The sequence below is a fragment of the Bactrocera oleae genome, chromosome 3, assembly GCF_042242935.1.
Source record: "Bactrocera oleae isolate idBacOlea1 chromosome 3, idBacOlea1, whole genome shotgun sequence".
Classification (NCBI taxonomy): Eukaryota; Metazoa; Arthropoda; class Insecta; order Diptera; family Tephritidae; genus Bactrocera; species Bactrocera oleae.
In genome coordinates, this window is record NC_091537.1 from 49,935,168 (window position 1) to 49,946,755 (window position 11,588).

The 11,588-nt window shown below is 33.7% G+C and overlaps 1 pseudogene; it reads left to right on the top strand.

The window, feature by feature from the left end:
* Nucleotides 1–9,288: 9,288 nt before the first annotated feature.
* LOC118680968 (NADH-ubiquinone oxidoreductase chain 6-like) lies at nucleotides 9,289–10,447 on the top strand (annotated as a pseudogene).
* Nucleotides 10,448–11,588: the final 1,141 nt, after the last annotated feature.

Sequence of the window (11,588 nt, forward strand, 5' to 3'; positions counted from 1 at the left end):
AGGTAAAAGATCCATGGGAATATTATTACCTGAGGGATTATCATGAGAACTTTTTGTTGCACGAAAAGATTGAACCAATCGGGAATCTTCTGCAGATGCAACAAACAGAACTTCTTCTTGGTTATTAAATTCAGAAATCCAGTTCTCCTTAATATGTATGTTGTGCTCACGATACAGAGGGGTATTCACTAAGAATTGCAAAGCTTCCATAAGCTTTGCGGGGCGTATGGTATCGATCATGTAATCATGATTGTACTCCAAACGCCTTCTTAAGTGAATTTGTATCACATGAGCCTCATCAAAGGACCTTGGCAGAGATGTCACAATATTGCTAACAGAAATTGGTATATTAACAATAGTACGTTTGAGAGAACTCTGACCTTGATATCCTAACGGACGGATTGTCATAAAAGGCAATCTAGGCATTATGAGACGTTCTTCAATTGGGGTTAAATCTTTCAAACAATCCGGTATTTCAGGAAAGTCTAGACCGTTAGCTAAACATATTTTTGGAACGTTCTTTTTAGCAATCGCATTTTGCAAGTAGCACACAAATTGTAATTTACGCAATAATTTCTAAATTTAATTAGCGAACTTGGTATGAAAACCATAATCCGCCACAGCAAATACATATTTCAGTAAGGCACTTATTTATATTTTGCAAATAAATGTTTTTGAAATCTGTTAAATTGGCACTATAATCATTTTCTATAACATTATTTTCGGATTCGTTGGGACTGTCTTTCGTTTTCAATTTTCCTATTGACCGGGTTATCTCTACAAAGGCAAACTTGACTTTGTCTAAGACGTCTCTGATTCAAAATTTCTGCGCTCATCCCCTTCCTACTAAGCTGCCGACGTTGTGTTTCTCTATCACGCTCCTCTTTCCTTATTTCAGGATTTCTTCTTGCATGTTCTCTTTGCATTTGATAACAAATGCGCTCTAAAGTCCTATACTCATGATTTCTTGCGCGAAATTCTCTATGATCCCTAGTGTTCCTACTTTGCTCATCATAACGTACGGCGGGATTTTCTCGATGAGACCTACGACCTAGAGCATTTCTTATTTACTCTTCAGAGCGAATTTGTCGATCTTGACGTCTTGTTCTATGTTCAACAGTATTTCTCATTTGCTCAACAGATCGAACCTCGGGGTCTTCGCGCCGAGATCTATGACCTCGAGTATTTTTTATTTGCTTTTCAGAGCGAACTAGTGGATCTTGCCACCTTTTTCTATGTTGAACAGCATTTACAACTTGCTCAACAGATCGAACCTTGGGGTCTTCGCGCCGAGATCTATGGCCTCGAGTATCTCTTATTTGCTTTTCAGATCGAATTTGTGGATCTTTCCGCCTTGTTCTATGTTCAACAGTATAAACAACTTGCTCAACAGATCGAACCTCGGGGTCTTCGCGCCGAGATCTATGACCTCGAGTATTTCTTATTTGCTCTTCAGAGCGGATTTATGGATCTTGACGTCATGTTCTATGTTGAACAGTATTTCTCATTTGCTCAACAGATCGAACCTCGGGGTCTTCGCGCCGAGATTTATGACCTCGAGTATTTCTTATTTGCTCTTCAGAGCGAATTTGTGGATCTTGACGTCTTGTTCTATGTTGAACAGTATTTCTTATTTGCTCAACAGATCGAACCTCGGGGTCTTCGCGCCGAGATTTATGACCTCGAGTATTTCTTATTTGCTCTTCAGAGCGAATTTGTGGATCTTGCCGCCTTGTTCTATGTTGAACAGTGTTTACAACTTGTTCAACAGATCGAACCTCGGGGTCTTCGCGCCGAGATCTATGACCTCGAGTATTTCTTATTTGCTCTTCAGAGCGGATTTGGGGATTTAGACGTCTTTCCCTATGTTGAACAGTATTTAAATTTTGTTCAAAAGACTGTGCCTCGAGGTTTTCCCGCCTGGTTCTATATTGATTTGTATTGATAATTTGTTCGGACAGACGTACATTGGAATCTAATCTACGATTAGCATGACTTACAGTATCTGGTGACAGCTCACTATCTCTTGAATCCTTGCTATGACTCCTTTCCTGTTTGGTGTATACGTACTATGGTATACTGGTGCACATATGTATATGTGTTTGCTCGCCACTGTAGATAACACGGTTTTGCTTGCCACTGTATATAGCAATAGTTTAAACACTATATAACTAATACACTGAAATTAGTTTGAATACAGCAATTTGCTGGTCAAGAAATCTAGTGTAACTGAAATTACAAACACAGTGTACTGATATTTATTATACTCTTGCAACATATTGCTACAGAGTATAATAGTTTTGTGAAGGTATATTTTTGTACACACAGTTTACGTAATTTGGTATACCTATGTATATATTACTTATATATTCAGTAACATAAAATACATAAAATTTAGTTATATTTATATTTTAGAAATTAGTAGTTTATATCATTGTATTGACATTAAGTACTCGGAAAATCCCTCCGTGAATTGCTTTTGTCTAACACTTTTAAAGCAGTACCTATTTCGAAGGGTCTGCCCATGAAGGCTTAATTAACAATAACTTACATATAATTAAGTATGGTATACACATATGTAGAGCAGGTATGTAGATTTTCTTCTTTCTGTCTTAATATCTAACACTTTCATAAGCTGCCAACGGCGCTGGATAAATCCCAAAAAGTACTTAAATACAAATTTCTTGAGTTTACAGTTCACCTCATGACCTTCAGATTAAAATGGGTCGCAAAACTGAAATAATTGATAATAGCATTTTAACCGATGGGGTTAGTAGTAGTAGTTAAAGTACTTAAATGCAATTTTCTTGAGTTTACAGTTCACCTCATGACCTTCATATTTAAATGGGTCGCAAAACTGAAATAATTGATAATAGCATTTTAACCGATGGGGTCGCAGTTTATCTATTACCACATAAAAAGCATATTTAGCCATTTTGCTACTACACTACTAATATTTATCTCACGCGATTTTTTCTAGGAAGATATTTTTGCTCTATACAAAGTTCAGCACTCTAAGAAACTTTTTTACATTGTTGTCTGGTATATTTTGTTATAAGTTCAACATGATGGCTGAGAAAATATACTTATCCACTGATTATCACCAAATATTAGAAGAAATATTTGTGTATAGAAATCTATATCTATCTCGATTAGTTTTAGGTGATCCAAACAACCGTTTGGTGAACAAAACTATACTCTGTTGCAACATGTTGCGAAAGTATAAAAATGTTGCGAAAGAATTCAACATATATTATTCGATTATTATTTGGTATCTTATTAACTTATGTTATTGATCAACGTACAGAAGACAATAATGCTAATCACCCAAGCATGTAGTAAAGGAATGCCTCGGAGCCAAAGCAGGAGACAAAAACGCGATGCATACCGGTGCACAGAGAACATTGCTCAGTTAAGAAGATCGTGCCTTCACCTAAGACGGGTCTACACAAGAAATAGACGAAGAGGTAATGCAACAACAGAAATGTATAATCTCCACGCCGCGAAGAAGGAACTAATGCGGGCTATCGAAATTAGCAAAAAAGCAAAATGGGAAGAGCTTCGGAATGACCTAAACATAAACCCGTTGGGTCTAGGGTATAAAGTCGTTATGAAAAAACTAAGTGGTCGGGCCCCACCCCACCAACTGAACACATATAAAATGGATAAAATCGTCAATGCCTTATTTCCCATACATGATTCAATAGCCGAGAAAATAAGACCGACGGAACCACCCAACGACGCACGCCTCTTCACCATCGAAGAGTTGCAAACGGCGGCAAAAAAACTTAAACCCAACAAAGCACCCGGACCAGACGGAATACCAGCAGAGGTACTAAAAATCAGTAAAGGAACAGGTGATCCAGATAGTCCATCAGCATACTGGCCTCTTTGCATGCTTGACACAGCCGGTAACCTTTTTGAGAGAATGCTGAAACCGAGGACAGAAGAAGCAACCACGACGGCAGGCGGCTTACAACCGAAACAATTCGGTTTCAGACCGGGTAAATCAACACTGGGGGCTATTGAGAATGTAGTGAGGAGCGTAGAAGAAGTGCACAGATAATGCAATAAACTCAGACGAGTTGTTCTACTCGCCACCCTTGACGCTCGGAACGCCTTCAACAGCGCTGGGTGGGAAAACATGATTGAAGCATTAGAAGAAAAATTTAAAATACCCGCATATCTCAGCATAATGGTGATAAGCTATTTGGAAGACAGGGTTTTGCTGTATAAAACCTCGGAAGGACCACGACACTTGAAGGTCACGTCCGGAGCAGCGCAGGGATCAATCCTCGTCCCAGACCTCTGGAACGTCAGTTACGACGGCATATTGAGCCTCGATATGCCCGACGATATTCCGACTATAGTAGACATGAGGACAACAACAGAAACATTAAGGACACAAAAGGTTGTCAACTACCTGAGGGTAAGAATAGATTCCAGGCTTACCTACTGGGCACAAATTCAACACGCTGCGAAAAAAGTGTCCATAATAACAAGTCAACTGAGCAGGCTGATGTCTAATATCGGAGGACCGAGACAGGAAAAACGGAAGTTTTTGATGTCGACAACACTAAATGTCTTGCTCTAGGGAGCAGAGTTATGGGCAAGAAAAAAAGTGTATCGTACAGCTGCTCTAAGAGTAGCATCGGCATACCGTACAGTCTCGGGCGAAGCTGTATATGTGATAAGCGGAAACACACCCATCGACTTACTAGCATTTGAACAAAAGAAAATGTGGACGTTGAAGAAACAAGGAACAGATGCTGCCGCTACAAAAGAGGAAATAAAGAGCGACATTTTGGAACAATGGCAAGCTCGCTGGGAGCAAGGACGCCACGGTAGATGGACGGCCAGGCTAATCCGAAACATAAAATAATGGTCTAACAGGGAACATGGTGAGGTGGATTTCTACACTACTCAGATGCTATCCGGGCATGGATATTTCAGGAAGTATCTATATAAAATGGGGAAAGTCGAAGAGCCGTCCTGTATATACAACGACGAGATCGAGGACGACGCTGAACACATATTTTTCTAATGCACACGCTGGCAAACGCAGCGAAATAGGCTCTACACTTTGGTCGGCACCCTGAATGCGGATAACATCATAACTGTCATGCTCCGAAACGAGGAAATTTGGAAGAAGAACGCGAAAAATTATATAGAAAACGACATTAAAAAACGGATTAAAAAACGGGACCTGGACGCAGGTAATAACATGTAAGTCTTAAGACGAGAAATATAGAACGCCACCCTGAAGTAATGCGAAAGCGGTTCCCTAGAGGAGAGTTTTTTAGTGACCAGCAAGTGGCACATACCATTGCTGTGATAACACAATGACGATGCGAAAAGCATGTTTCTAAACCTCCTCCGAAAAAATATATTTACTATTTTAGATAGATACTATTTTTTCTCCGAAATGTTAACTCTAACAAAAATAAGCTATTTAACTCAAACATGGTATATGTGATATAAACTGAACCAAAGGGGTTAGATTTAATATGTGGGGTATATGAGGTTGCTGTTGTTCGAAAGGAGCGGAAATCAGTATATTAGAGGTATAAGGTTTAAACAAAGGTCTAGACCAATTTCATTCATATGCAGCGATAAACCACATTATTTTTAAGAAAACTGTCCATTTAATTTTATTAAATTATAAAATTAACGAAATAAATTATACCATACGATTATACCATAAGTAGTACATGTATGCTGGGGAAACTCGTGGATCAATTTCACACATTTTCGGCATTAAAATTTTGTATATCTAATATTTTACGTTTATATAAAGCCAAACGGAAGTTTGAATTTTAAAAAAAGTATGTTGGAGCTAGGGTCAATATATACCCGATAATGTGTCCTAGGGTGGAAAAATTTTATACTCTTGTAATTCGCAAGACTCAAAGGCCAGGAAATTCCTTCAGGTGTGGCAAAGATGAGAAAGAATTAACATCCATTATTAAATGAAATCGTGATTAAATTACAATCAAATTTGGTATCTTCTTGACTTATATTGAAGGCCATAAACTTAGTCTCAGTTTTATCGCTATATTTTAGTTTGCGTCAGCGAAAATTATATTGAAAAAAAAAACAAAAAACATCTTGAAGTGAGATATACATAAGTATGTTTACTTAATCGTATCATTTTTATTAATAGGTCAAATTGCTCTTCTAGTTTTAGAATCAGCCGTTGCTATTATTCAATCATATGTATTTGCAGTGTTAAGAACACTATACTCTAGTGAAGTAAATTAATGTCAACACACTCAAACCACCCATTCCATTTAGTAGATTACATTACATTATTTTTATTAGGTAATATAATCACCATTTTAACGGTCTACCAATGATGACGAGACGTTTCTCGAGAAGGGACCTTCCAAGGCCTACATACTTTACTCATAACCTTAGGGTGAGGAATAATCCTATTCATTTTATCAGAAGTATTATTCTTTGTATCTTTCTTCTGAGCTTTTTTCCATAGAAGATTATCCCCAGTTATTGAACTAGGCGCTATATGACCTCCGGCCGGAATCCAACCATTCAATCCATTCCGAATTCCTTTACTAAGTACAGCAATTATTTTATCTTCGGGAGTCACAGTAACTTGAGCTCATCACAGTTTAATAGAAGGTAATCAATCACAAGCTACACAAGGGCTATTTTTTACAGTCCTCTTAGGAATTTATTTTATTATTTTACAAGCGTATGAATACATTGAAGCTCCATTTACTATCGCAGACTAAGTTTATGGTTCTACCTTTTTCATAGCAACAGGATTTAATGGAATTCATGTATTAATCGGAACTTCATTCCTACTTGTATGTTTAATCCGCCACTTAAATAATCATTTTTCAAAAACTCATCATTTTGGGTTCGAAGCAGCTGCATGATACTGACATTTTGTTTATATTGGTTGACTATTCCTATATATCTCAATTTACTGATGAGGAGGCTAATTTATAATTATCTGTATAGTATATAAGTATATTTGACTTCCAATCATAAGGTCTACTAATTAGTAGTACAGATAATCTTTTCAATTGCTATTATAGCATCAATTTTAGTTATTATTGCAACAGTAGTAATAATATTAGCATCTATTTTATCAAAAAAAGTTCTTACAGATCGTGAAAAATGTTCTCCATTTGAATGTGGATTCGATCCTAAATTATCCTCTCGACTACCTTTTTCACTTCGGTTCTTTTTAATCACTATCATTTTCTTAATTTTTGATGCTCTTATTTTACCTATAATTTTAATTATCTCCACTTCCAACGTAATAGTATGAACAACAACAAGAATTGTATTTATTATTATTCTAATTATTGGTCTATATCACGAATGAAATCAAGGCATACTAAATTGATCAAACTAGGGTTGTAGTTAATTAGAACAGTTGATTTGCATTCAAAAAGTATTGAAATATTCAATCTTCCTAAAACCCAAGAATATGAAGCGATTTATTGCAATTAGTTTCGACTTAATCTTAGGTATTTAATACCCTTATTTTATATAATAGCCCCTAATAATTAAATGTCTATTAATTGAAGCCAAACAGAGGCTTATCACTGTTAATGATAGAACTGAGATTATTCTCTAATTATATCCATTTATACTTCCGTTTATATACAATAGCTTAAAAGAAAACATTACATTTTCATTGTAAAAACAAAATTACTTATTTTTATAAATTACTAAAATAAATACACTATACCCAAGAATTAAACAATTACCCTAACATCTTCAGTATTATACTCTATCTTAAGCTACTTGAATTAAAATATCATAAAAAAAAAGAAATAAAAAAATAATTCATAAAACAAATAATAATTAATAAACCCTCAAACTATTATTATGTATAACAAATATATACCAAGAATAATTAACTAAATCATTATATGAATTCTGACCAACCTTGATCAAATGACAAACCCTACCCCCTAAAATCAAAGAATGATTAATGATTCCATAAGTAGAAATATAGGGTACAAATCACATTGAACCAGAAAAATAGCTTACCAAATAATTATGTAAAGACTTATTAAAATAAAATAAAGAAACATTTGAAATTAAATACCCTAATACTCCCCCAACAACACAAACAAATAAAGTTAATAGCTGCAAAATATTAGGTAAACAAACCATATAGGTATTAGCCCTGGTATTAAACGAATATCTTGTGAATTATTTATATTATGAATTATTGCTCCAGCACACATAAACCAAAAGGCCGTAAATAAAGCATGAGTCAACAAATGAAAAAAGGTAAGCTTATAAAACCCTATAGATAAGATTTATTATTAACCCTAACTGTCTTAGAGTAGATAAAGCAATAATCTTCTTTAAATCAAATTCAAAGTTAGCCCCTAACCCAGCTATAAATATGGTTAGCCCGGATAACATTAATAGCAAATTCCCGAGCCATCTACCACTTAATAATATATTAAATCGAATTAATAAATAAACTCCAGCAGTCACTAAAGTTGAAGAATGAACTAAAGCAGAAACAGGTGTAGGAGCAGCTATAGCAGCTGGCAATCAAGATGAAAAAGGAATCTGAGCTCTCTTAGTTATAGCAGCTAATATAATTAATCTTCCAATAATTTCTATCTCCACACTATACTTTATAGTTTCTAAATAAAAGATATAGTTTCATCTACCATAATTTAATATCAAAGCAATTGCCAATAAAAATGCCACATCTTCAATTCGATTAGATAAAGCTGTTAATATCCCAGCATTATACGATTTAACATTTTGAAAATAAATAACTAAAACAGTAAGAGACCAACCCCAACCCGTCTCATCCCAATAAAATTCTAATTAAATTAAGACTAACAATCAACAACGTTATAAATAACACAAATATAAGTACTAATTTAATAAACCGATTAATATTTATATATACATATAACTAAAAAAGATAAAATGAAAGATAAATAAAGCAAATCATAATTAAACGTATAATTACTTAATAAATAAAAATCCATTGTATTTAAACTATTATAGGTATAAATAAAAATTTATGACTAATATAGGCAAAGAAACCAACAAAGTATAAAACAATAAATACACCACCGCCTGAAGACGCTCAGGTTGATACCCTCACCCCAAAATTAAAAATAAAGTAGGAATTAATCTTCTTTCAAAAATAAATAAAATATAAATAAATTCATTCTTCTAAACGTTAAAACCAAAAACAATAACAAAATTAAAACATTAAATAAAAATAAATTTTTATAATTATTATATTTATAAACAGACTCACTAGCTGTAAGCATGAGAGTACAAATTCAAAATCTTAATAAAATCAACCCATAAGAAATAATGTCTTTACAAAATAATTAGTACAATAATTTAAAATAATAAAAATAAAAGTTACAATAAATAATGAATTTTGAACCATTCAAAATAAACCATTTATAAAACAAATAGAAATATTAAAAATTATTATAAAAATTAATTTTAACATTTTCAAACATTAAATGATTGAAAATAATCATTTTCATGTTTACGAATTATAGAAACTAAAATAGAAAGACCTAAAGCACCCTCACATACTCTAAAAGTTAAAAACATTATGCTAAAAAATCTTCTATAATCTATTAAGCTCAAATAAATAAACAAAAGAAAAAATAAATTCAACACAATATACTCCATTCTCAAAAGCATTGACAACAAATGCTAACGATTAGAAACAAAAAAAAATCTCCCCATTAAAAATAAAAAACAAGGCAATCCTCAATACAATCTTATTAACATTAGTTTTAATATTTAGTTTAATAAAAACACTGGTCTTGTAAACCAAAAATAAGCCTTAGGCTTTTAAAACTTCAAGAGAAAAGAAATAACTTTATCATTAATCCCCAAAATTAATATTTTAATTAAACTACCTCTTGAAATTATACAGTTCTTCTTATATTCTTCCACATTAATTTCAAGATTTATTTTTGTTCAAATAAACCACCCCTTAGCTATAGGATTAATACTTTTAATTCAAACCCTACAAATTTGTTTATTAACAGGACTAATAGCAAAAAGATTCTGATTCTCCTATGTTTTATTTTTAGTTTTTTTTAGGAGGAATACTAGTGCTATTCATCTATGTAACCTCATTAGCTTCAAATGAAATATTTTCTTCATCTATAAAATTATCCACTATTTACATTGCAACTATAATAGTTGTTATACTTATTTCCTTATTGATAGATAAACTTTCAACACTCTCATTCCTACAAAGCTTAGAATATTTTAATATTAGTTTATTCACACCTGAAAATTCATTAAACCTACAAAAATTATACAACTTCCCAACAAATCTAATTACAATTTTATTAATAAATTAGCTATTAATTACACTAATTGCAGTAGTAAAAATTACTAAACTATTCTACGGACCTCTCCGACCTATAAACTAATGAACAAACCTTTACGAACCCAACACCCCTTATTTAAAATTGCAAATAATGCTTTAGTAGACCTTCCAGCCCCTATTAATATTTCAGACTGATGAAACTATGGCTCATTGCTAGGATTATGTTTAATTATTAAAATTCTCACAGGACTCTTTCTAGCTTTACATTACACCGCAGGCATTAATTTAGCCTTCAATAGCGTAAACCACATTTGTCGTGACGTAAATTATGGTTGATTACTACGAATCCCTCACGCCAATGGTGCTTCATTCTTTTTTATTTGTCTTTACTTACATGTAGGGCGTGGAATTTACTACGGATCATAATTACTCACCCCCACATGATTAGTGGGAGTCCTAATTTTACTTTTAGTAATAGCAACAGCTTTCATAGAGTATGTATTATCTTGGGACAAATATCTTTCTGAGGAGCAACAGTTATTACTAATTTATTGTCAGCTATTCCATACCTAGGAATCGACTTAGTACAGTGGTCTCATACCCAGGGACTCGCAGTAGACAACGCCACTTTAACCCGATTTTTCACATTTCATTTTATTCTACCGTTTATTGTACTAGCAATAACATTAATTCACCTTCTATTCCTTCATCAAACTGGTTGAAATAATCCAATTGGATTAAACTCTAACATCGACAAAATCCCCTTCCATCCCTACTTCTCATACAAAGATATCGTAGGGTTCGTAATTATAGTGGCCACTCTGCTACTTTTAACATTAATAAATCCATATTTATTAGGATACCCAGTTAATTTCATCCCAGCTAACCCATTAGTAACCCCAGTTCATATCCAACCAGAATGGTACTTCCTATTCGCTTACGCCATTCTTCGATCAATCCCCAATAAATTAGGAGGAGTAATCGCCCTAGTACTATCAATTGCTATTTTAGCTATTCTTCCATTTTACCACTTAAGAAAATTCCGGGGGATTCAATTTTACCCAATCAATAAAATTTTATTTTAAACTATAGTGGTTACCGTAATTCTACTGACATGAATTGGAGCACGACCAGTAGAAGAGCCCTACGTCCTAGTAGGACAAATCTTAACTGTCATTTATTTCCTATATTATATTATTAATCCTTTAATCAATAAATGATGAGACAACTTAATTAATTATTCAATGAGCTTGAACAAGCATGT